General features: G+C 42.7%; 1 protein-coding gene across 8 annotated transcripts in view; it reads right to left on the bottom strand.

The window, feature by feature from the left end:
- The window catches only part of LOC135109831 (uncharacterized), a 264,130-nt gene that overhangs the window by 63,820 nt on the left and 174,029 nt on the right, over window positions 1-26,281 (bottom strand). The window contains exon 1 of one of the 8 annotated variants that reach the window (XM_064021554.1): window positions 4,486-4,517. The exons of the other annotated variants lie outside the window; for them this stretch is intronic. The gene's annotated coding sequence lies outside the window, so the exon portion shown is untranslated. Of the gene's footprint in view, window positions 1-4,485; window positions 4,518-26,281 lie in introns of those variants that run through there. 8 annotated transcript variants of the gene reach the window in all.

Genomic DNA, 26,281 nt, shown 5'->3' on the forward strand with positions numbered 1-26,281 from the left:
CCGTGTGATTAATGGGATGTTTGTTATGAATGTAAGAATCTGTGTGAAATGATAAAATGTTCTCATAATTACCACTTCAGTTACATTAAAGCTGTCCTCTCATGCTGGCTCCTCCTCCTCCTCCTCCTCCATTATCATTATCATCCTTATTATTGTTGTTGCTGTTATTGTTGTATTATACAAGTTCTCTCTCCCCCCCCCCCTCTCTCTCTCTCTCTCTCTCTCTCTCTCTCTCTCTCTCTCCCCATTCCCGATTCCTTGCCACACCTTTTATCATCTCCATCTCCCTCCCTTCGCTTCTTTTCCCGGAACGTCATTCGGATACAATCTCGCCTTTGATCAATCATTTATTCTTATTTTCCCTTGCCTTGTTATTTTTCCCTATCCGCGAGAGAGAGAGAGAGAGAGAGAGAGAGAGAGAGAGAGAGAGAGAGAGAGAGAGAGAGAGAGAGAGAGAGTATACACTTTCATATCCTTTCTCAAACACACACACGCAACACTCTCACAATTCATTCTCGTATTAATAAGTACTGCAGTTTTGTCCCTTTGAGTGTAAGGAAACGTAACATTTTTCGCTGCAGTTCTCACGAGGGTTACGTTGTGCGGATGAGTGATTCCTTACAGCCACGGTAAGAATTCACTGGCTTGTGTAGAAATGTGAGTGTGCCGAGGCGAGGAGAAAAGGCACGTATCCGAGGAAGCAAGGGGAGGTGAAGCCGTGCATTTAGGAGGACACCTGTGCTAAATTCTTGTGTCTGGGTCTGCTCTTTTTGTGTTTGTCTCGAGGTGTATTTGCAAGTAAGCTCTCTCTCTCTCTCTCTCTCTCTCTCTCTCTCTCTCTCTCTCTCTCTCTCTCTCTCTCTCTCTCTCTCTCTCTACTTTAAATGTTATAGGAGTGCAGTTTGTTTTAAGTGTGTGTGTGTGTGTGTGTGTGTGTGTGTGTGTGTGTGTGTGTGTGTGTGTGTGTGTGTGTGTGTGTGTGTGTGTGTGTGTGTGTGTGTTCTCCTGTAATATTTATGTGAAAGATAAGTTGTGCAGTTCATACTGTCTGTCTGTGTGTGTGTGTGTGTGTGTGTGTGTGTGTGTGTGTGTGTGTGTGTGTGTGTGTGTGTGTGCAGTGCCTGGAGGAGCTGTGCCTGTGATGGAGGTTGGGTCGCTTTGTCTGTCAGTGCGTGTGTCTGTGAACGTAGCGTATGTGACAAGCTAACAAACACAGTATTGTTGCATGCATTTGTTACATGTATTTTAGGATCTTTTTTCATCACTCCTGTATTGAATTTGAACACTAACTCATTTATTCACTTCAAGCAGAGTTTTATATAATTTAATAATTAACTTCCCGAGGCAAAACCCAACCCCTTTTCACCTTTCCCTTTATGTGAAGCACTATTTTTCATTCTTTCTTTGTTATATTACCACCCAAGGACGTTTTTGTCATTATTCCTCTTCACTCAAATTATCCTCCGCATTCGCTTCACTCTCACAAAAGACCTTCCTTTTTTCCTTGCATCTCTTTTAAGTCCGTGGATCTCGTCCATCCATCTTCCCTTCCTTTATTCCTTCGTCTTTCTTCCATCAGCCAAATTAGTGGAGAGAGAGCGTAGAGGGAGTATAAGGATTGAGTTTCTTCGCTAACTACCTCTGATTCCCTCCCTCCCTCCCTTCCTCCCTCCTCTCCCTGCCTTCCTACCTGTCTCATCTCAGATTCTCTCCCTTTCATTTCCTCCCCTTTCAGATTAGTCTTCCTCTCAGCCACTTAACACCTTGCCGTCCACTTATGAGCGTGACCACGAGACACACTAATTAATCTGTACAGGTGATACGGTTGCAAGGCTCTTAGGGAGATGAAGATAAGTTTTTGTTTACCTATTAATATATCACAGGGAAGATTATGGTGATTGATGTGTGTGTGTGTGTGTGTGTGTGTGTGTGTGTGTGTGTGTGTGTGTGTGTGTGTGTGTGTGTGTGTGTGTGTGTGTGTGTGTGTGTGTGTGTGTGTACACTGGAGAACAATAACACAGCTTTACTTTAACTTTCAAACCCCACCACACACGCGCGCACGAACACGAACACACACACACACACACACACACACACACACACACACACACACACACACACAGATGGAAACACATATTCTCAAATGAACTTGATAATCACCCTTGTGAAGATAACTGCATAACTTTCACGTCCGTACATTACAAAAGCCAGAGAGAGAGAGAGAGAGAGAGAGAGAGAGAGAGAGAGAGAGAGAGAGAGAGAGAGAGAGAGAGAGAGAGAGAGAGAGAGAGAGAGAGAGAGAGAGAGAGAGAGAGAGAGAATATGTGTGTTTGTGTTGTGTGCCAGCGTTCAATATATTAATGGTCAACACATCATGATATTTACAGCATCAACAGGCGAAGACATCCAATTTCTCAGCTCAATTTCCTGCCTTTCCATCAAATATATTATACCGACGCTCCAGTCACAGCAATGCAATCTATTAACGGCATCAGCGTGAGGTTATGACGCTCCCCCATGACGTCACCAGCGCACGCACAAGCACACACACACACACACACACACACACACACACACACACACACACACACATATGCTTTACAGAACATACAACACATAAACAATGCACTATCTTCCCACCGCCAGGAGCAAGCACACACACACTCAGACACACACACACACACACACACACACACACACACACACACACACACTCACACAGTACATCACCGCAACTACAGAAACTGAGAAGCAACAATATTAGATTTAATAATTCAAAACGTAGACAAAAAACCAAACAATGAAGAAGTCACTGCAATTACCAAAACCTGACAGCAATTCAATAATAAAGAAAAAAGGGTTATAATCTCGAGTATAATCCATTACGCACATAAACCAGGATACTATTGGTAATCTTTGACTAGTAAAAGTGTAATGCTCATCACTGTAATTTCAGTTCGCGTCGCTTTGTGATGTAAAGCAAGAATTTTCTCCCCCTACTCTCTCTCCCACCCCTCCTCCTGTTCTACCCCTCTAACACAGACGAAAAAGAAAAAAAAATGCGAATCCCTAAGCACAAAATCAGCTCCCTTGAGGCATACATAATACTGGTGCACTTTGCTTGCCAATTTCCCGAGTTCCATTGCACCGCCACACGAAGCAGTCCAGCAACGGTTCGACCCCTGTTTCGCATACCGTTCCGAATCACCTTTCATGCATCCGGTAACCTCAAACACATCAGAGCCGTTTCAAGTTTTCTTTTCTTGACCTCGTTCTGTTGACGCGCCCCATTCCACTTTCCAATCCCGTGTGTGGTGTTTAACAGTCTCTCTCTCTCTCTCTCTCTCTCTCTCTCTCTCTCTCTCTCTCTCTCTCTCTCTCTCTCTCTCTCTCTCTCTCAGGTGCAGGTGGCGAGAACGTTCATTTCCTAGTCTGGCATATTCATTTCATCTTTAATTCCACCTTGTTCCACCTGCACACAGCGGCGAGACTCCCTTGTAATGCTGGTGACGCGGAGTTCAGGTACATATCTCTTCCTTGCTGACTTTTTTCTTTCTCTCTCTCTCTCTCTCTCTCTCTCTCTCTCTCTCTCTCTCTCTCTCTCTCTCTCTCTCTCTCTCTCTCTCTCTCTGTGTCCAAGGTATCAATGTAGCTTTAAAAAATGCTTCCTCGGGAGTTCAGAGTTCGGGCTGTTTCTGGATGCAAGTCTGTTTTTTCTTTTTCTCCTTTATGTTAGTGCAATAGTTATACGACCTCTCTCTCTCTCTCTCTCTCTCTCTCTCTCTCTCTCTCTCTCTCTCTCTCTCTCTCTCTCTCTCTCTCTCTCTCTCTCTCTCTCTCTCTCTCTCTGGCCGAAACATATGCACAGTCACCGTTCCGTCACACAGCTGTAACAAGGCTGGGCTGCGGGGTGTGTGACGCAAGGCAACACGCTACCAAGGAACGTGGCTTCTGCTGCACCGCCGCGACTTATGAATATTAAGAATGCGCTGCCTCACTCAGTATTTCCACGTCAATAATAAATACCAGGCTACGCGCATATTCACAGCACCACATACGTATATTTTCTGCTTCCTTATCTTCCACCTCATCATTAGCACCGCACTTTTCACAATCACCGTAATCACCATCATCACAAGAGGCACAGCTCAGTACACAGCAGCAACACCAACACAAACACGCTTGCTGTGCTGAGCTGTGCTGTACAGGGCAACACCATCACCAACACCACTTTAGCATTACGTCGCAGTACACACACATACACACACACACAATATCGCGCGAGAATACACAGGATGCACACACGCTAACTCCGTAACGCAGCCGGTCACTACGCGGGAAAGATAGCAACGCTGAAGGGACGTTGGGAAGCAGCGGAGTGAAGATGAGCAACAGTTGAGAGGGGACGGGAGGGAGTGAGCCGTGCAGCGCCTGAGCGAGCCAAGTCCCGCCGCCCTGGGAGGCTTTAGGGAACGGGTGTCCTACGTGTGGGTCGACAGAGGGAGCGACAGTGTGTGAGTGTGTGAGGGTGAAGGCCCCGCGCGCCTGCCTCCCTGTCTGCCTCCCTCCCGCCCTCTCTCCCTCCTTGCCTACCTCACTCCCTCCCCTGCTCGCCGCCGCCGCTGCTGCTGCTACCGCCACCACTGTCCTCGTCCACCTCCTCCACCTCCTCCTCCTCCTCCTTCTCCCTGTCCTCATCCTCATCTCCCTCCTTCTCTTCTTATCCGTTTTCGCGTCCATAATCTCTTTTTCATTTTCTTTCTTCGGTTCCCCATCGTCGTTATCATTAACATTAACGTCCTCCTCCCCTCCTCTCGCTTTAACTCCTCCTCCTCTTTCTCTCTCCCCTCTTCCCTTTATCATAACTTTCCCATCACCACCACCACCACCACCACCACAGACGTCACAAACATCACGCGCGTCACCATCAGGATCTGCGTCACCACTATCGTCACCCACGTATCTCCCTTAACGTGTCTCAGGGAAATAAAATGATAGGAGGCGTTATTTTTTCCCCGAGTAGCTGCCAAACACGAGGGAAAAAAGGAAAAGGGCGAAAGTTTACATTCATCATACCATCATCAGGCTTCTAAAAACACGAAATAAAACGTCTTCCATGAAAGCCTCGGACGCGAAAAATTTACAATCGCTCAGTGAAAAACGTTGAGAGAGAGAGAGAGAGAGAGAGAGAGAGAGAGAGAGAGAGAGAGAGAGAGAGAGAGAGAGAGAGAGAGAGAGAGAGAGAGAGAGAGAGAGAATCCAATGGCAACGCGCACTTTCGTCAACGTTTTCACTCTCTCTACGAAAAACGAGGCACAAAACGTTTCCAAGTCACTCAACAAAATTCTAGTGTCCCGCAAAAAAAAGAGAAAAAAGAAAAGAAAAGAAAAGAAAAAGAAAAAAATAACGTTCAAAATTCTGCTTAGGATGAAAAAAAAAGATTGTCAAAGATCAAACCGGAATGATAATCCTTTATAATCGTGCCTTTCAGTTATTCATGAACCGGACTTCTGATACTCATGGTAAATTACGAAATAGCGACATGCACCTACTCACTCCCGCATTTGTGAATTAGAACGTTGATGTACGAGTAAATGAAACGTGGGGAGACATCACCGCAGACTTTTACAAACATCTCTCTCTCTCTCTCTCTCTCTCTCTCTCTCTCTCTCTCTCTCTCTCTCTCTCTCTCTCTCTCTCTCTCTCTCTCTCTCTCTCTCTCTCTCTCTCTCTCTCTCTCTCTCTCCAATATACATAATACAGAAATTAGGGGAAACAGACCTAATTGCATTCAAGTTAAAATCAATACTTGCTAACTTTCCCTATTAAAATTTTAACACAATTACGAAAAAAAAAAAAAAATCCCGGAAAGAAACATCAAATTATCATCAGAATTCTGCTATAAACTCATTCCTGGGATCTGAGAGAGAGAGAGAGAGAGAGAGAGAGAGAGAGAGAGAGAGAGAGAGAGAGAGAGAGAGAGAGAGAGAGAGAGAGAGAGAGAGAGTCTTACACGTACCTTCTCTTTAATAGATTCATTCATTTACTGATTGTACGGACCATTCGAGCCTGCTTCTCTCTCTCTCTCTCTCTCTCTCTCTCTCTCTCTCTCTCTCTCTCTCTCTCTCTCTCTCTCTCTCTCTGTTCTATTTCTATCCTGTTCTCCCACACGTAGCTTACTAGAAGCAGAAATAGATTAATAGTCAATTTCACAATAGACTTCCTGGTATCTCTCTCTCTCTCTCTCTCTCTCTCTCTCTCTCTCTCTCTCTCTCTCTCTCTCTCTCTCTCTCTCTCTCTCTCTCTCTCTCTCTCATGCACTCCGTTTTCGATGAGAAGGAAAACGGGAAAGGGTACAAAGTTCAATCCCACGAAATATCTGCACTTTAGCAATTTACTTTCCTCCTCCTCCTCCTCCTCCCCCTCTTCCCTTCTCCTCCTCCTCCTTCTCCCCTTCTTCACAGTCTTCATAAGCAAGTTTCAGAAGAGAATATATATACTACTATATTTTTCTTATGCCAACTTGAAAAGAAGCTTAATATGTCTCTCTCTCTCTCTCTCTCTCTCTCTCTCTCTCTGAAGTGGTGAGAGAAGGGGCCAAGTCAATGCAGGTGAAGATCGAGGCCTTGGGAGAGAAGTGAGAGGGAGGGAGATTCGGCAGACGGAGACAAGCGAGTGAGTTGTCAAGACGAGATTTGTTTGGAAGGTGAGAGGGATGGCGGTGTGGTGAGTGGGCTGGTGACAGGTTCGAGGACCAAGAGATACAGTGAGAGGGATGAGATACCAGAAAAAAATAACACGGGGACTGTGAGAGAAGCGAGAGTGATGGGATGAGAGGGGATGGAGAGGAAAAAAGGGTGAGAGGTGCAATATGTCAGAAGACCAATCGAAAAAAAAAAAAAGAAAAAAAAGGAAAAAAATATAAATCATATTTTGGCGATTTCGTTTCAGGGAAGTGCGATGCAACGAGATGCGAGATGAAGTGGTGGAGGAGGAGAAGGAGGTGGAGGGATGGAGGGAAGCGTGGGGTAAAGGGAGAAGGAAAGGCAGGAAGAAAGGAAAGCAGAGGAAGGTGCGACGGAAGACGTAAATAAAGGTAGGAAAGAGGGAAAAAGGAAAGTAAGAGAGGGAAGGAGGGAATGAAGGGAGGCTGGAAGGAAGGAAGAAAGGCAATGGAGAACGAAAGAAGGGAGTTAAGAAAGGAGGGGAGGAAGGAGTGAAGAAAAAGGTAGGAAGAAATATTAAAAAAGTAAGGAGTAATGGGAGGGAAAAAAAGGGAAGTAAGGAAGAAAGTAAGAAATGGAGAGAAAAGAAGGAAGAAGAAACGAATGAAGAAAAGAAGGAAAAAGGGAAAAGAGGTTAGGGAAGGATATTTGAATGCAAGAAGAGAGAGAGAGAGAGAGAGAGAGAGAGAGAGAGAGAGAGAGAGAGAGAGAGAGAGAGAGAGAGAGAGAGAGAGAGAGAGAGAGAGAGAGAGGTGAAAGCCCAATGATGATGATGATGTGATGATAATGGCTTGCTTCATTTTACTCTCATCCCTCGCATCATTTTCTCCACCTGCTTGCATGCACACCAAAAAAAAAAAAAAGAAAGGCACTCAAAAATCCATGAACAAGTATACACTACATTAGACACACGAGAAAATAGAGTAAATATGTATAAGTAAAAAAAAATAAAATAAAAAATACCAATAATATAAACACAGAGAGTCAGAAACTTAGCGTGGGGATAATGTGAATGTTAATGCGAGAGGGACCAGGCAGCAAAGGTATTTTAATCGGTTGCCATGACGACGGAGGTTGTGTGAATGTAGGTAAACAAAGATGACGTAACAAAATGGCGGCCTGTATAAACGAGTTAGAAAAAGGCGATTATTTAAAGATAGATTACGTGTTTATCCACAGTACGTATTAAGGTATATGCGTCCTTCCACGAACCGTCTCTCTCTCTCTCTCCCTCTCTCTCTCTCTCTCTCTCTCTCTCTCTCTCTCTCTCTCTCTCTCTCTCTCTCTCTCTCTCTCTCATGACACTAACTGCAGATACATTGGTAGACTAGATTCGGAAAGACCAACAACTATTGAACTGGAGAGAGAGAGAGAGAGAGAGAGAGAGAGAGAGAGAGAGAGAGAGAGAGAGAGAGAGAGAGAGAGAGAGAGAGAGAGAGAGAGAGAGAGAGAGAGAGAGAGAGAGAGAGAGAGAGAATGGGGGATATGGAGGAAACTGTGCTAAGCTTATCGATAAATATGTATGTTTGAGAGCGAACACTGCTTTAAACGTGTGTGTGTGTGTGTGTGTGTGTGTGTGTGTGTGTGTGTGTGTGTGTGTGTGTGTGTGTGTGTGTGTGTGTGTGTGTGTGTGTGTGTGTGTGTGTGTGTGTGTGTGTATGGAAGAGAGGAAACGTGAAGAGGAGAATGCGTAAGGAAAAGAGGAAGAGGATGGAATAGGAAGCAGGAAATAACAGTGAAATAAGAAAGAATAAAAAGATAAAATAATAAAATATAGGATATAACATAAAAAAAAGGGAAAAAAATGGTGTACAAAATCATGATGAAGGATACAGAAGGAGAAAGCTGATGAAATGGGAAGGAGAAACGGACAAAGACACGGGAAAAGAAAAAAAGAGAAAGGGTTAAGAGTTTGGAAATAAATTAAACCAAGAAGATTGAAAGGATGAAGGGGAAAAAAGAAAAGAAAAAAGAGTCTCAAACGATCGGAAGTTGTGGAAAAGAGAAAGAAAAGGAAGGAAAAGAAGAAAAGATTGTGGAAAACATACAAAAAAAACATGGAGACAAGGAAAATGAAAAAGAAAAGAGAAGAGGGAAGAAAGGAATGAAGGAGAGGGAAGGGGGGAAGGAAAGAATGGAGGGGGAGAGAGCATCGCTGACAAGGGCTTAATACTCCTGATGGGAAAGGTGTGGGGGGAGAGGGGAGGGGGACTATAGGAGCTCAAGCAACTTCGAGAGAGAGAGAGAGAGAGAGAGAGAGAGAGAGAGAGAGAGAGAGAGAGAGAGAGAGAGAGAGAGAGAGAGAGAGAGAGAGAGAGAGAGAGAGAGAGAGAGAGAGAGAGAGAGAGAGAGAGAGAGAGAGAGAGAGAGAGAGAGAGAGAGAGAGAGAGAGAGAGAGAGAGAGAGAATGGGAAGAGGGAGGTGAGAGGTGGGGACACGTGAAGAGAGGAAGAGAGGGAGGGAGAGTGATAGAGAGGGAGGGAGCAAAGAAGGAAGGAAGGAAGGAAGGAAGGAAAGAGGGAGGGAAGAGAGAGAGAGAGAGAGAGAGAGAGAGAGAGAGAGAGAGAGAGAGAGAGAGAGAGAGAGAGAGAGAGAGAGAGAGAGAGAGAGAGAGAGAGAGAGAGAGAGAGAGAGAGAGAGAGAGAGAGAGAGAGAGAGAGGACAAAGAGTAACTAAGAGTGAATGTGGTAGATTAAGGTCGTGGGAGGAAGGGAGAATGAAGAATAAAGACGGAGAGTGAGAATGAAAGAGGAAGAGGAGGAAGGAGGAAGAGGAGGAGGAGGAGGAGGAACAATGAAGGAGTATAAACGATAAAAAGGAAAACTCAATGAAGTGTGAACAAGAAGGGGACAAAATAGCGGAAGAAAGTGGCAACAGGAAACCTTTGGCTATTAGTAAAGAAACACAAGGCAATAGAGAGAGAGAGAGAGAGAGAGAGAGAGAGAGAGAGAGAGAGAGAGAGAGAGAGAGAGAGAGAGAGAGAGAGAGAGAGAGAGAGAGAGAGAGAGAGAGAGAGAGAATGATTAAAACACAAGGAAAGTAATTCTTCCCTTTCTCACTACCTTCACAACTCTCTCTCTCTCTCTCTCTCTCTCTCTCTCTCTCTCTCTCTCTCTCTCTCTCTCTCTCTCTCTCTCTCTCTCGCTGCTTTCCTTCTTCAAGCTTGGTGGTAAATTTATATCAGTACTTTTTCCTGACGCTGCTAATGGGTTCTACATATGACAAAAGGGAAAATTTAAGGCTATGCAAAGGACAGTTTTAAAATAAGGGACTTCAAGGGGGGTGGGGCAGGAAAGGAAAAATGCTTATACACACAGTAAGACAGTAAGGCGGAAATGCACTGAAGATATAACACGGTGGGAAAAATACATTGCGAGGGGAAATAAAAATGACAAAACGACAAGCACACGCGCGCAAAAAGAAAGAGAGAGAGAGAGAGAGAGAGAGAGAGAGAGAGAGAGAGAGAGAGAGAGAGAGAGAGAGAGAGAGAGAGAGAGAGAGAGAGAGAGAGAGAGAGAGAGAGAGAGAGAGAGAGAGAGAGAGAGAGAGAGAGAAACAAGGATGAGAGAAAGAGAAAAATGAGCGGGGAAGAAAACAAAGAAAACGAGAAAGAACGAGAAAGAACGAGAACGAAAACGAGAGAGAGAGAGAGAGAGAGAGAGAGAGAGAGAGAGAGAGAGAGAGAGAGAGAGAGAGAGAGAGAGAGAGAGAGAGAGAAAGGGAGAGCGTGCGAGCCAGCTAGAGCCAGCGAGAACCAAAAGCAGCCAGCCAGCCAGCCAGCCACCCTCGTCCCTCAGCCCTGCACGGAGGCCTTTACCGGGGGCACCATCTCGCCGGCAGCCCCAGTACCCCAACTTTAATAAGATGTAGTAAAGGGGTAAGGCTGCAAGGACCGTCTGGACTACCTTGCCTGCCGGGACCTCCAAAAAGTCTCCCACGCTAAAAATGCTGGGTGGGAGGCAACGCTCGTGTTTTGGGGGTGAATTACTGGGGCTTAGCAGAGGCGTGGAGGACCGTGGGGCGTGGGGCGTGCGTGGGGTGTGCGTGGGGACTGGCATTGTGGTGGAAGGAAGGAAGAGGGAGTGTGGGTTTCGCTCGTTACCGCTGGATCAAAACAAAGGGTGTAGGAATGCAGATGGAGGGCGAGGAGGGTGATACTGTGTGTGTGTGTGTGTGTGTGTGTGTGTGTGTGTGTGTGTGTGTGCATTCAGTCGGTTGCTTCAGCCCTTCAGTTAGTTGATGAAGCTGAGGCGCGTTTCGTTGTTTGGCCAAAGGGTGAATCAGGGTTCGTGGCTTACATCCATTCACTCCTTCCTTCATTTGCTTGACCTTTTTTTGCGTTGTGTTGTGTCAGTACATTAGTGTGAGTGTGTGCTGAGAGGTGATGCTGGCTCAGATATATCTTCTCTCCTCTCACGTAGGCATTCACTCACTCAAAATTTCACTCGTTTCTGTTCGGTTCATGTTTCCTTCACTCACTAAAATTCAGAGTCTCTTTTCTCAGTCGCTCCTATAATTAGTATCCGTCCTTTTGTTCGGTTAGTCGTGCAATCAGTCAGGCAGTCAGGCAGGCAGTCCGTCAGTCACACACTCCGTCCTTTAATCAGCAATTCAGTTATTCATCTTGCCCAATTCTTCACGATCATGCACCCAATTACCTTGGCATCGATTTCTTGCCAAGTCAGCAAGACAGTCTTCCAGCGAGTCACGCCATCCCGCCCGCCTGCCACCGAGCCGCTCTTTCAATCAGTTCAGTCAGGTCGCTCGGTACGTCAGTCAGACACAGGCACGGTGTTGGAAGTTAGCAAGAACGCTCCACCTACGCACTCAGGCTGCCACCGGAGCAATCAGGCAGTCAGTCAATAAGTCAGAGTTAAAGGCAGCCATGACTCCACACACTTATCTAGCCAGTTAGCCAGTTATTCCATCAATCAGTCACAATATAATCGTTTAGTTAATCCTTCAGCCCATCACATAAATCACCCAGAAGGGAAGTTAGTTAATCATTCATATATTTAATAAAAACTATCTTATGTAGCCAGCTAACCAGTCAGTCAGTCAGTTAAGGTACAGCTGCTTTGTTTCTTCAATCACCTGATCAGTCAGTCAGAAAACAGCCCTTCAGCTAACACTTCAATCAGTCAGTCGGAATACAACATCTCACTTTACGGTTTAGCTCCCTATAAGGTGTGTCAGACAATCAAACAGTAGGCACAGAGTCAGTTAAATAGATGAAGCCAGTCAGTCAGTCAGTCAGTCAGTCAGTCAGTCAGTCAGTAAGTCGAAGCTTCAGTCAAGTAGGTGAATCAGGTCAATCACGAAGGAGCTAAGTCACGCAGCCAGTTAATCAGCCAGCCAGACAGTCAGTTCCCAAGCCACCTCCACAATCAACAAATCCCGGTGATCATGACGAGGCACAAAATGGTTCAAGATTATATCCGATCCACACAACTCCGCTGACTTATGGGTAATTTCTTGTAATTCCCTTTCGTGGCAACACCTCCGCCTGCCTCGCCTCGCCTCACCTCACCACCTCTTAATGGAGTGTTTCTTTACCCTCCATTAGTAAAACCTCTTCCTTCGTCTTGAAATGCTTAATATATGTATTTCCTCTTCCTTTCTTGTGTATTTTAAACTTTTGTGCCTTTTTAGTTCTCCCTTTGTGTTATTCTCTTTTAGAATATTACTTTTGTTTATCGTCCATTTATTATTTTTTTTCTTTCTACTTTCTTTTATTCAGTGCATTCAATTTCTTTGTATTTAGACCCTATTGTGTTATTCTCTTTAAAATTTGTCCCTTTTTTTTTTCGCACTCTCATTAAGGCTTTGTGGTAATACGTTGGTTAATCTTCCCGCAGCATCCCTTTAAATCGTGCCTTTAATCCCACACTAAACAAATAAACGGCTCAAATATTAAGAAGTTTACTACTCTTCCCTGCTTTATCCTTCCCACACTTTCCTCCTCATAAGCCCTCTCTCTCCACAAACGCTCCTCTTCCCTTTAATCCCTCCTCCTCCTCCTCCTCCTCCTCCTACTTCTCTCCATCTTTCCCCCTCTGCTCCTCCTTTCCCGCACTTCCTTTCACCCTTCAGAACAGCATCTTTAGAAGGTTGTGGCGCGTCTTTCTCCCTACTTCTTCTCTCCCTCCCATATCCTTCACGCCATCACCAGCTGGGGGGGAATATACGGTCCAGAGTTCACATTTGTACCAATAAGGCTCTCTTCTCCTTCCCCTCATTCCCCTTTCCTGCGAGGCTTAAGCACACCTCTGATGGGAGTCTTGCCTTTCCATTCCCTTTACCTCCCTTCTTCTGCCATCACTCACTGTCACAAGCTCGCCCGCTCTCACTCCCTCTCTTACACACACACACACACACACACACACACACACACACACACACACACACACACACACACACACACACACACACACACACTTCTCTCTACTGCCTGTTCTATCCAGTCTCTCTCTGTGTTTTCTTGGTAAATCCTCTGTACTTATACAATTTTTGGCTTTGTAGTAGTTAAGTTTCCTTGAAATTCCCTTAAGTTTAGGTGAAATTCTGAAGTTATATCGTAGCTCGGGCGTTCAGTTTCACAATATACTGGATAAAAAAAAAAAAAATGAATGAGATGAATGAAATTACACAAAAGTCATAGAAATTCCCCAGTTCTTTGTTATAATCGAGTTGAGTATTTTAAGTTTCTCTTATTATTATTATTATTATTATTATTATTATTATTATTATTATTATTATTATCATTATTATCGTTACTACTACTACTACTACTACTACTACTACTATCACCTCGTATTTTAAGTTTCTATTATTATTATTATTATTATTATTATTATTATTATTATTATTATTATTATTATTATTATCGTTACTACTACTACTACTACTACTACTACTACTACTACTGCCACTACTATCATCACGTTGTCATTCACTGTATATTCCCTGGAGTTCAATCACTCTCATCAACTCTACATGCTTCATTCATTCCTTCCTCCTTTCATAAATTTTCTTCACACAATTCCTGCTCTCATTCCAGCGCCTTCATTCCCGCGTCCTCACCTGCCCCACACACCTGAGAGGCTGCCGCGCTATATGAGTCGCCTGTGTGTCTGGACAGGTGCATAAAGACGATACAAGTTTTCTCATTAAGATATTTGAAGACCCTCCCCCTTCCCTCCACTTTCCTCCAGCTCCCCCTCTCCCTCACCCTTTAGAAACTCTCCCCACACCTGCTCCCCTCTCCCCCACACCTGTCATACATCTGTCCCTCCCTCGGTTCTTGTGTAAATGTGTAAAATTAAAGCGTGTGAAATTAAAAATAGTGAAGGGAAATGAAATATCAAGCGGAAGGTGAAACAAATAAACGTGATGACGAAACGTGATGGCATTCCTGCTGCTGCCTCGTGTGTGTGTGTGTGTGTGTGTGTGTGTGTGTGTGTGTGTGTGAAAATTAAAAGTCAGGGATGTGAAGCGAAAATAGAAAAGAATGAATGATAACTAAAGATAAGGGAACGAATATAAACATGACGACAGCAAACTAAAAAAAAGAAAAGAAAAAAAATACGTGTATACGAAATGCCTTTTAACGCGTCAGAAAACGTAGCAACAATATAACGCTATGAGGAATGAATGTGATGAAAATGAAGAGAAAGAAAAAAAGAATGATAACTAAACATAAACCAACAAATATAAACATGACGTAAGCAGCAAAAAAAAAAAAAAAACTTATAATACCAGAAAACGTTGTAACAATAGCGTGATGAGGAGAGAGATAGAGAAAAAGAGAACATGATGAAAATAGAGAGAGAGAGAGAGAGAGAGAGAAAAGGAAAACGAAACAATAGGAAGGGATAAAGAAAACGCAAGGAAAAGTCATAAAACTCCCAAATCAGCAGAGAACACTGACGATTTTAATCCCGCAGAAGTCAAGAAAAATAATCAGGATTTGTACTAATCTTTGGAGGGGTTAGTGGAGAGGCCTGTGTCATGATAAAAAAAATAAATAAATAAAAAAATAAATAAATAAAAAAAATAGCGTGGACGTAGTTTGTAAAGTTGAGACATACAGAGAGAGAGAGAGAGAGAGAGAGAGAGAGAGAGAGAGAGAGAGAGAGAGAGAGAGAGAGAGAGAGAGAGAGAGAGAGAGAGAGAGAGAGAGAGAGAGAGAGAGAGAGAGAGAGAGACTTCAAAGGGTTATTAGGTTTAACAATTAATAGTTCTGCTTCATTACATAATCCCCTCTCTCTCTCTCTCTCTCTCTCTCTCTCTCTCTCTCTCTCTCTCTCTCTCTCTCTCTCTCTCTCTCTCTCTGTCTCTCTCTGTCTCTCTCTGTCTCTCTCTCTCTCTCTCTCTCTCTCTCTCTCTCTCTCTCTCTCTCTCTCTCTCTCTCTCCGTTATTCACTTATCCCATTCATCCCTATCACTTACATTCACTTCAAAACTCATCTTCCTCCATCAGCTTTACAAACCGACTGCGCTTCCTCCTAAACCTCTTCCTCCTCCTCCTCTTCCTCCTCTTCCTCCTCCTGCATAGAATTCTCATGTTCTCAGCAAATTTGAAGAAGCGCAATCGCTCCCAAGCACGAGGAGAAATGAGGAGAGAGGAGGAAGAGGCGGAGGAGGAGGGGGGTGAGATGTCCGCGTTCTTCTTTAAGCAGGAAAAAGAGGAGGAGGAGGAGGAGGAGGAGGAGGAGGAGGAGGAGGAGGAGGCATACCACAGTGTCAAGTTTAGAATATGGTGGGGTGGAGGAAAACCATTGCATTAAAAAGAGGAAATGAAAGATTATCACGATTTTATTCAGGTACATAATTGCTTTCACTGGTGGTGGTGGTGGTGGTGGTGGTGGTGCCGGCAACGAGTCTCTGGTCACTGGGCGAGAGGAACAATCGGCTTATAGTTGGTGGTAATAATATTTACTGACACTAATTCCCTTTGGTGGATTTGGTGGTGTGGGTGTAAGTGGTGGTGGTGGTGGTGGTGGTGGTGGTGGTGGTGGTGGTAGTAGCGGTAGTGGTGATAAAGCTTCTAAAGGTCAAATATCTCCCTTTAAATGCTATATCATCACCCTAACCTGTAGCTTAAACTGTTTTTTTTACCCCTTTCATCTTTATTGTCCCTTAAAATGCAATCACTTTCCAGCCCCCTCATCCCGAAGGCTTTTAAAGATCACAAGTCTTCCCTTTAAGCAAAATAACCCATCTACATACCTCATACTGTCCCTTTTCCGCTAAGACTTCACCTTAACCCTTAAAATCCCTTTGCCCTTTTTTCCTCCTTAAAAATTATTAGGATCCTTTTTTTTTTTTTTTTAGAGCCATATCATGTCTCAGTATCTTTCACTAACCCTTTTGTCCCTTAAGACTCGCCCTTAGCATTGATCACCCTTTTAAAAACACCCTTGAAATCTCCCTCTCCCTCCTTCCCTGAACCCTCCCACATCATCTTTCAGTAAATCAAACCTTTCCTTTTTCTCCCTTAAAATTTACCATTAATATTCCCACTTTAATTAAAAACTCCTTTAAATTATCTTAAAAACTCCCTCAATCCCCCCGCCCCCCTTTTCCTCCTTCCTTCAGCTCCCTGCCCCCTTTCCTCTCTCCCCCTTCCTTCCTGCTCCACTCAGACACTTTCCATGTATGCACCTCCTACTTTGTGAATGTTGGTTTAAGAGGAAGCTTCAAAATGAGTGTTCTGTTCTCCTCTTAACTTCCTCTTCCTCTTGTCTTCGTGCGTTGCTTCCTCTTCTTTGTATTAACGAGGTTTCCTTTATGCCTTGGTTTCGCGAGTCACATTTTCCTTGTTATCGTTCTTATTTTCTCTTTTTTTCCACTGTTTGTGCGTCATGTTTCTCGTTCAGTTATTGCTTTTCTGAGTTTTCCTTTCTTTTTATTGTTTTATTCCAGTTTCGTATCTCATTTCGTGTTTTTTCTTATGGGTTGGTTATTAAATTCTCAGTTTCCTGTTTCTTTAATATCCTTTTGTTCCTGTATTTATTCTTCCTATATTTTAGTTTATCTTTCAATTTCCTGTTCACTACCCTGTTTCATTTTCAAATTCCTTTTAGCACGGTTCAATTTACTTTCTCTCTCTCTCTCTCTCTCTCTCTCTCTCTCTCTCTCTCTCTCTCTCTCTCTCTCTCTCTCTCTCTCATCCACCTGTCATTTCCTCCCACGCATGGCTCTTCCTCAACTAAGCCTCGTTCTCCCATGTCACTTGTCCATCTCCTCCTCCTCCTCCTCCTCCATCTCCTCCTCCTCCTCCTCCTACTCCTCCTCCTCCTCCTCCTCCTCTTACTCCTACTCCTCCTACGCACCACCACGTAATTTCAAGTCTATCTAGAGAGGGACCACTTTCATCACAAACACACACACACAAAAAAAAAAAGGAAAGAAAAGACATCCCACACACATCTCATTTCTATCAGATTTACTTGCACGATAATTTCTCCTCGTTATTCGAAATTCAAAAGCCACAATGCAACACACATCACAATCACCACCAAGCGCTACATCACATCTCCCTATTATTTTATTTTATTTTACTGACCACAACAGAATCACACAATTACAAAACTACACCACAAGAAAACAATACACTTGTACTCGATCAATTTTCTACAACCAGGAGCTAAAACAAATACCCCTAGTAGAACAGAGGGTTTAGAGACGTATCAGAATCCCGTGGCGTGCGTGGATGAAGGGACCGTCAACATCTAGTAGCAGAAAAGTCACCGGGAGGAACGTGAGGCCCCGCGACGTCGCATCTCCCTTGACTAAGCCAGCGACACGCAACGCGGACGAAGGGAGTAACCTATTTGTGAGACGCAGGGACACTGAAGAAAGGAAGGTGAAGTGTATGTCGGAATAAACCAAGGAATAAGGAGAGGGGAAATGAAGCGCAGGGAATAAAATATAAGCAATCGCAGAGAAGGAAGAGGTGGAAAAGGAGATCCGAGAACGGGGAATGATGATGATGGAGGTCAGGAGGAGGAGGAAGAAAGGAGGATATAAAGAGAAGGAAGGAGAGCAGCAGCGCTAAGAGAGAGTAATGAAACTTCACTCTAGAGGAAGAGGAGAGGGACGTGATAAACAAGAGGGACAGGAAATCAGAACTAATGGAGACTCAAACGAGGAGTGAGAGAGAGAGAGAGAGAGAGAGAGAGAGAGAGAGAGAGAGAGAGAGAGAGAGAGAGAGAGAGAGAGAGAGAGAGAGAGAGAGAGAGAGAGAGAGAGAGAGAGAGAGAGAGAGAGAGAGAGAGAGAGAGAGAGAGAGAGAGAGAGAGAGAGAGAGAGAGAGACCTCCACATTTCCCTTCCCTCTTTGCTTTAATTTACACTCCTCTTGTTTCCATGTTCCATTAATACACGCACACACACACACACATACACACATACACACACACACACACACACACACACTCGCCTGTCAAGCTAATTTAACATTTTGCGCAATTATTCGTGTTGTGCAGCATATGGAGTATGTTTATGAAATGCTACACTTTTTTGCAAGGTTGGAGGAAAAGGACAGGCTCACACACACACACACACACACACACACACACACACACACACACACACACACACACACACACACACACACACACACACACAGCGAGAGCGAGAGAGAGAGAGAGAGAGAGAGAGAGAGAGAGAGAGAGAGAGAGAGAGAGAGAGAGAGAGAGAGAGAGAGAGAGAGAGACTGAAGAGGGGAGAAATGGAAAAGGAAGATTAGGTAAAAAAAAGAAGTGAATGAAAAAAGATGATGAAGGGAGAAGGAAAGAGGGGAAGGAAAATTGAAAGAATAAAGTAATTCAGAAAATATGATGGATATGAAAAAAAGAAAAAACTAACCAATATACCTCAGAAATGGAAAAAAAATAAGAAAAAAGAAAATGAAAGAAATGGATTAGGAAATACAACTAAAAAGAAAAGAGAATTAAAAGAAAAGGACCATAAATACACACACACACACCAAAAAAATCTTAAACTTGATAAAAGAATGATTTACGAGGAAAGAAAATATATGTAAAAAAAGAAAAAAACAGGAAAAAAACAAGAGGGGGACGAGCAACGCTAAACAAACGAGCCAATCAACTATTTTTTCCCTCACGTAAATCAAATAAGATTAGAACCCAAACCCTTCCTCTTCCTTCCTTCTCTTTCTTCCTTTTTTCCTTTGTTTTTGTACTTATTTTATTCGTTTCCCACTCTTTTCTCAGGTGTTTTCTTTCTCTCCTTTTCATTTTTGTTTGTTTCATTATATTTCCTCAGCTTTCTTTTCTTCCTTACTCCCTTCCTCCTCTTCTTTCCTCAACTGCTTTCTTTCTATATTCTTCCTTTCTCTCCTCTTTCCTTAACTTTTCCTCCTCTCTTCTTCCCTTCCTTTCTTCTTTTCCTTTTCTTTCCTTAACTGTATTCTTTCTCCCTTCTTCCCTTCCTTTCTTCGTTTCCTTTTGTTTCCTTAACTTTGTTCTTCCTCTCTTCTTCCTTCCTTCTGTTTACTTCATCCGCTTCCTTCAACTCTCCTTCCTCTTTTCCTTCCATCCTTCCTTCCTTTCTTCCTCCTCTTCCCTGAACTTCTCCCTCTCTTCCCTCAAGTTTCTTTTTAAATCTATCAACAAAATTCGATGGATTTACAAAAATATCTTAGTCTCCCCAAGACGATGCGCCTCGGACCGAATTATTCAGTGTTATTTCCGGAAGAAGAACGAAGCTCCCGGAGAAGAAAATGGGAGTTTTTTTTTCTTTTTTTTTACCGATAAATAAACTAATGTTGATTTAAGTTGAGGGGAAGCGCTTGTTGTTCCTGTCGAGTCCCGTGAGGTTATGAGGGGAAGAGAAGGTGAAGGGAGGCGAAAGGATGCGAGACTCTTATCTGTTACGGCATGAAGGAGGTTAAGATTTATGAGAGACTGTTCAGGTGTGAGGAGTGAAGAACGACTGAGAATGACGGAAAAAAATGAAGACGGTGTGACGAGAAACATGTTGGAGGAAAGTGAGATTTATGAATGTGTACGTACAAGCATGACACACAGAAACCGGTTGAGAATGATGGGAAAATGAGAAAGTGTGGCATCTAGAAAAGGGTTGATAAGGGAACATGAGACTTATAAGTAAATGCAAGAGTTTTAAATAGTGAATCCAAACAGACAGTGGTGGGAATATGAAGGAATGTGAAAGTCAAGAAATGTGTTAGTATCAAATCACGAGGTTTCCAAGAGTTTGAGACATAAACATAAACTGGGAATGACGAATATAGGAGAGGATGTAAAAGTCCAGGAATATGTTACTGAGAAATGAGGTTTATGAGTAAATGTAGCAACAAGAACAAAAATAACTAGCGCATGAGGAAGAGATGATCGAGACACAGCAGCGTTAGGAAAAGAAGACGAAGTTTGAGCTACAACACGAGTTTAAAACCGTATGAGAGAAACTAGGAGGAAGTGAGAGTGGAAGAGAGTAAATTAAGTATAAGTGGCGGTAAACTGCGTATGAAAAAAATAAAAAAAACACGAAGAAAAGTGAAAAAAAACAAGTAAACAAATACAAATAAGTATAAACTCCGCATCAGGGAAAATACATGGCGGTGTGAGAGTGAGCGAGAGTACAGGCGAGGGAAGGATAGTGACAGGAGAGGTGCTGGCAGAAGGAAATTAAATAAAGGTAGAAATGAGGGAAGTAAGCGGAAGGGTTAAAACTCGTACACAAGACTACAGGGGAAAAAGGTAGGCGAGTTATGAGGTAAAGTTGGGATAAGTGGCGTGGGGTTGAGGTGAAGCTGTCAGGTGAGAGAACAAGTTACCCTGGATTTATACCTGAAGGAAAAGCTATTAAGAACACAGTCTCTCTCTCTCTCTCTCTCTCTCTCTCTCTCTCTCTCTCTCTCTCTCTCTCTCTCTCTCTCTCTCTCTCTCTCTCATAATCCTTCCTTCTTTCTATACTAAACTTTTCTTCCTCACTTTCTTCCTTCTTTTCCCTTTCTTTCCTTAACTTACTTCCCCCCCTCTCTCTCTCTCTCTCTCTCTAAACTATACGTCTCTTACCCTTCACTCACTCATTCACTCACTGCCTTCCTGCACAACCTACCTCATTTCCATTTGCCACTCACCTACCTAACCTACCTGCCCTAATTAGCCAATCAACGCATGTCAGGTTAAAGCCACAAGGGCCATTTCCTCTCTGCATCCCTTTCCTGCCCTCCTTAATTCCCTGATTTCCTTCCCGCCCTTTAACTGTCTTCCTCTATCTTCCTCCTCCTCTGCCTCCCCGCTCCTTCATCCTAGTCCCTCCCAGTCTCCCTCCATTCTCTCTCTCTCCTCCTTTAGTCTCTTCTCTCACTACAAAGGGTATTGTGTCCTTTAGAGAGGTCCTTTGTAGTCTCTCATCCCATTTTATTCATTAACCTTTGTTGTGTTCTCATTTTCAAGGCTGTTTTTTTTAATGTTTATCTTCGTTGTTACTCGGGTGCGTTGCCTTTTTTATCTCGTTTCTCTTTTGTTTTCTCTCTTGCTGATTCTTTTTTTCGTATATTTTTACTTTGGTGTTTTTTTTTTATTGTTTCTCTCTGATTTATTGTTTATTTTATTTTTTCATTTGTTTGTGTTGTTTCTAGTCGTGTTTTCATTAAGGTTCATCATTTCTTGTCTCTCAAAGGAATATTTTTCGTCTTAATTTTATATCATGAACTTTTTTTTTTTTTTATCTAATTCGCTGCATCAAGGGACTAGTTTATTTTTTTTCTATAATTTTCGCCACTTTCTTCAGCATAATTTCCCTCCCTCAATTATTCTCTCCTGTTTTCATAATCATCTCGTGTCTTATTTTTCTCTATCCACGTTTCCCACTGTTTTCATTTCACCTAATTACCTCCTCCAAGTTTCTTCCCCCCCACTTTTTTTTTTCTTCCCTCCCTCATTGTTTTTCTTATCTCATCATCATCTTGCAGTAACTCTGAGCACTTCTCGTCGCTTTCCTCATTTCCTCCTTTCGCTAATTAAAGAACGTATTTGCTCCTCCTTGCACTTCATTAACCTTTTCCTGCTCGTCAAACTTCACCAATAAATTATTTTCTTTTTACACTCATTTTTATCACATTTTTCCCTCGCATTTTCACTCATATTTCACAACGATTTCGGGCATATCATCAAGCATTTTATCATTTTTTTCCCTCTTATCTTTTACATTTTCTCCACTGGTCTCCTTTTCTTTTCCCTCCTCTTTAATTTCTCCTCATTTCCAGGCTCTTCCTGCTCCTGTGTTCCTCGCTTTACCAATCTCCTGGGACCATCACGAGGAGGAGGCGCTTCATAATCAACAGCTAATCACCCAATCTCCCTCTCGATAAAGGTTCAATACTCAATCTTGGAGAGTAATCACCTTTAGCTCTTTGCGATGAAGACCGCCGCCTACAGCTTCCGTAATGGAGGGATTCACAGGTGTGGTGAGGATATGGGAGTTTAAGGGCAACGATGTGGAGGTGTGTGTCCGCTGTGGGGAGGGTTTGTGATGCTAGTGTGATCGTGTGTTGGTGGGGAGAATTTGGGTTATGAACAGTGTGGGTATTGGCAGTCCTGATATACATTAAGATAATATCGAGGAATATGTAAACTTAATAAACTGGTAAATGACTGAATAAATAGATAAATAAATAAATAGAATAACAGCGAAAAAAAAAAATAACAGTATATAAGCAATGATACAAACGGCCATTATGTCAACTCGAGGCAGTTCAATTATAGGTCACACATACTTATATCCTTTCATTAATCCCATCAATTCATCTAATTTTTAAAGCTACCAAATGATTCTCTACCATCATCTTGGCCACTGAGTCTACTCCACGCAAATAAATACACAAATAACTGAAGAAACAAGTGAATAAAATAAAACTAACTAAATATAAACAGAAAATGTGGGTCAGTCGAGTGAGTGATTCTAGTGCAGAGTTTCAATACTGAGCTGTAATCTTTTTTTCCTCGTCTCGCACTGAAGAGAATTTATTTCGATGCATGATTTAGTATATACCATCGGCAAGTTTCTATGCACACGTGGGGGAGAAGGGAGAGGTGGAGTTCGGGGCCGCAAATCCAACCTCCACAACCTCCACGCTGAGAAATTTCCAAGAGAGAGAGAGAGAGAGAGGCGAAGAAAAATTCACAGATACACATTCATACACACCTGCACCCTGGCGAGTCTTGCGCGGACCTCACTACAAAATCACAGGTATAAATTTATTTCCCTACGCCTTTACTACGATACATATTTCCACCCCTTTGATAAAGCAGGAGTTAAATTTACTGCCACGGTTTTTTTATTTATATTTTTTCCAGCTAGCCATGCACACAATGTAGTGATGTAGTGCCCTTTAATACAGCGGCCTTCAATACACGTGATTTGGCTTATTTGTGTGTCCCAATTTTTGCACGGTGCTCACAGTGGAGGGAGGAGGAGGAGGAGGAGGAGGAGGAGGAGGAGGAGGAGGAGGAGGAGGAGGAGGAGGAGGAGGAGGAGGAAAAAGAGGAGTATGAGGAGGAGGAGGTAGTGGCAAGCATCCGATAATGATTCTCTCTCTCTCTCTCTCTCTCTCTCTCTCTCTCTCTCTCTCTCTCTCTCTCTCTCTCTCTCTCTCTCTCTCTCTCTCTCTCTCTCTCAGGATCTCTCTCTCTCAGGATACAACAAGTCTATTTAAAAAAAAATAAGTTGAATTAAACGATTTAAAGAACGGCTCAAAGGCAAGAGAGAGAGAGAGAGAGAGAGAGAGAGAGAGAGAGAGAGAGAGAGAGAGAGAGAGAGAGAGAGAGAGAGAGAGAGAGAGAGTCGTTCAGGCCTGCGTTCAAGGTCATGAGAGATAAGAAGCGGAATGGCTGGTTTTCTGTGTGTGTGTGTGTGTGTGTGTGTGTGTGTGTGTGTGTGTGTGTGTGTGTGTGTGTGTGTGTGTGTTTACATTACCAAGTCAGAAAAAGCAGATAACACACGAATAGAGAGTAAAGTCGTATACATACACACACACACACACACACACACACACACACACACACACACACAGTGAGAGAGAGAGAGAGAGAGAGAGAGAGAGAGAGAGAGAGAGAGAGAGAGAGAGAGAGAGAGAGAGAGAGAGAGAGAGAGAGAGAGAGAGAGAGAGAGAGAGAGAGAGAGAGAGACCATTCCCTGTGTTAGTGACCCATTTAAAGCGAGGAGCTGTTACTGTTATTTATGTTATTCATGCACCGATGTTCCTGATGTGTTACTGTTTTATTTCACTGGTTAATACTAATACAGTGGAAGGCGGCCTGTGATTCACGACAAGCTAACCTAACCAAACTTAACCTAATATCCTAACCTAACCAAACCTAACCTAACCAAACCTAACAACCTAATATCCTAATCTAACCAAACCTAACCTAACCTAACTTAACCTAACCTAACCTAACCAAACTTAACCTAATATCCTAATCTAACCAAACCTAACTTAACCTAACTTAACCCAATATCCTAACCTAACCAAACCTAACCTAACCTAATCTAACCCATGCTAATATCCTAACCTAAGCAAACTTAACCTAACTTAGTCTAACGTAAGCTGACCTATCCTAATCCAACCAAACTTAATTTAACCTAACCAAACCCTAGCTAACGTATCCTAACGTAACCAAACCTAACATACACACTTGGGTAATGCAACTCTTAAGGTCTTATATTTAAGTATGTGTGAGTTGGGTGAATTAAAATGGGAATAAAAGCTGATGAAAGAGAGAAAAAGAAAGTGTGAATATTGAATAAAAACGGAAAACTGGAGATGATATTCTTCTTTAGAGAAATGTGTAAATCTAGCATATGAATGAATGTAAGAGAGCAAGAGTGACTTTTCCTTAATTAATAACAAGTTAGAATTTTGATTTAACTTTTACATAGATTTTATTTTTGTTGGGGTTCAATTTCATATGGTACAGTACGTGACTCTCTCTCTCTCTCTCTCTCTCTCTCTCTCTCTCTCTCTCTCTCTCTCTCTCTCTCTCTCTCTCTCTCTCTCTCTCTTTCTCTCTATACAGTTCGCGACTTACGACAAATTACGTAGTGCTGTCAAAAAAAAAAAATTATAAGATTAAGTATCCGGGAAAAAAAAAAAAAAAAAAAAAAAAAAATATATATATATATATATATATATATATATATATATATATATATATATATATATATATATATATATATATATATATATATATATATATATATATATATATATAAGGATGAAAAATCATCCGAGCAAAACTTTTAATTATCGAAAACAACAACAAGTTACAAGCAGCGATAAGATTTTAATTTAGGCGACTAATTACACTCACTGATTCCTTAATACCGTGAGTCCAATTAAGAATCTGTCAAGAGAGCGAGAGCGAGAGAGAGAGAGAGAGAGAGAGAGAGAGAGAGAGAGAGAGAGAGAGAGAGAGAGAGAGAGAGAGAGGGGTAGAGGGAGCCATTCCAGTTAATGCATCACCCCAGAATTCAAACAGCGGTGCCAAGGTCGAGCAGCAAACTCAATACGCAAATGTCAGCCAAATGTACCGTGCCTTGCTGCCTCAGGGCGAGCTATTTTCCTCTGAACACCAATTCCAGTCCTGCTAGTGTTAATGTAAGTGCGCTTCGCCTCTTGCTGAATAAAAATGTAAGGTCTAAATATCCTACAGCTATAATACTGTATGAGAACTGTAGTATGACTTATGTAAATGAATGGATAAGATAAGAAAGAAAATAAACCACTTTATGTAGAGTTGTCTCAAGATGTGATGTGACTAAGTTCGCTGAATTTTGTCTTAAACTGATCTACCTTAAGAATCTATCTACTTATAACCATCTATTTAAACTATCCATCCATCCATCCATCTATCTATTTCCCTGTCTATCTATCTATCTATCTATTTACGTATAACTCAAGTGCGAATGAATAAACACTCATGAATTACTCTATATTGAGTTTCCCAAAGACAATAGAGGAACTAGGGACGTGATATTTGGAAGTGGTTGTCTCATACTGAATCCTTGACAAACATTTTATGCAACATGTCAGTTTCTAGTGTAACTCTTCCAGGAAAGCATCTCTCTCTCTCTCTCTCTCTCTCTGCTTGCCTCCCTACCTACACACTACCATTCAATCTATTTTCGTGCCTGTATCTTCTTGTATTTTGAGTTGTATACATTTCACAGGTTCCCTTTCCCCCCTCTCTCTCTCTCTCTCTCTCTCTCTCTCTCTCTCTCTCTCTCTCTCTCTCTCTCTCTCTCTCTCTCAGCGGTGCGTCATTACTGGGTCGGGTCGATTCATTACACAGGCTGGCAGCGGCAGTGTAGTACTAGACGGTCACCGCATCTGGTTTTCTTTAATGAGCGCAGCCTCGAGTCCCGTTTTCTATGAGAGGGGGATAGGATTTTTTTATATACATTTTCTTTTGCGTTAGGATGGAAATGTATAGACTTTCCTTTCCGTTTATTTTCTTCGTTGAGGGTGTGTGTGTGTGTGTGTGTGTGTGTGTGTGTGTGTGT

This window comes from Scylla paramamosain, chromosome 19, assembly GCF_035594125.1.
Source record: "Scylla paramamosain isolate STU-SP2022 chromosome 19, ASM3559412v1, whole genome shotgun sequence".
Classification (NCBI taxonomy): Eukaryota; Metazoa; Arthropoda; class Malacostraca; order Decapoda; family Portunidae; genus Scylla; species Scylla paramamosain.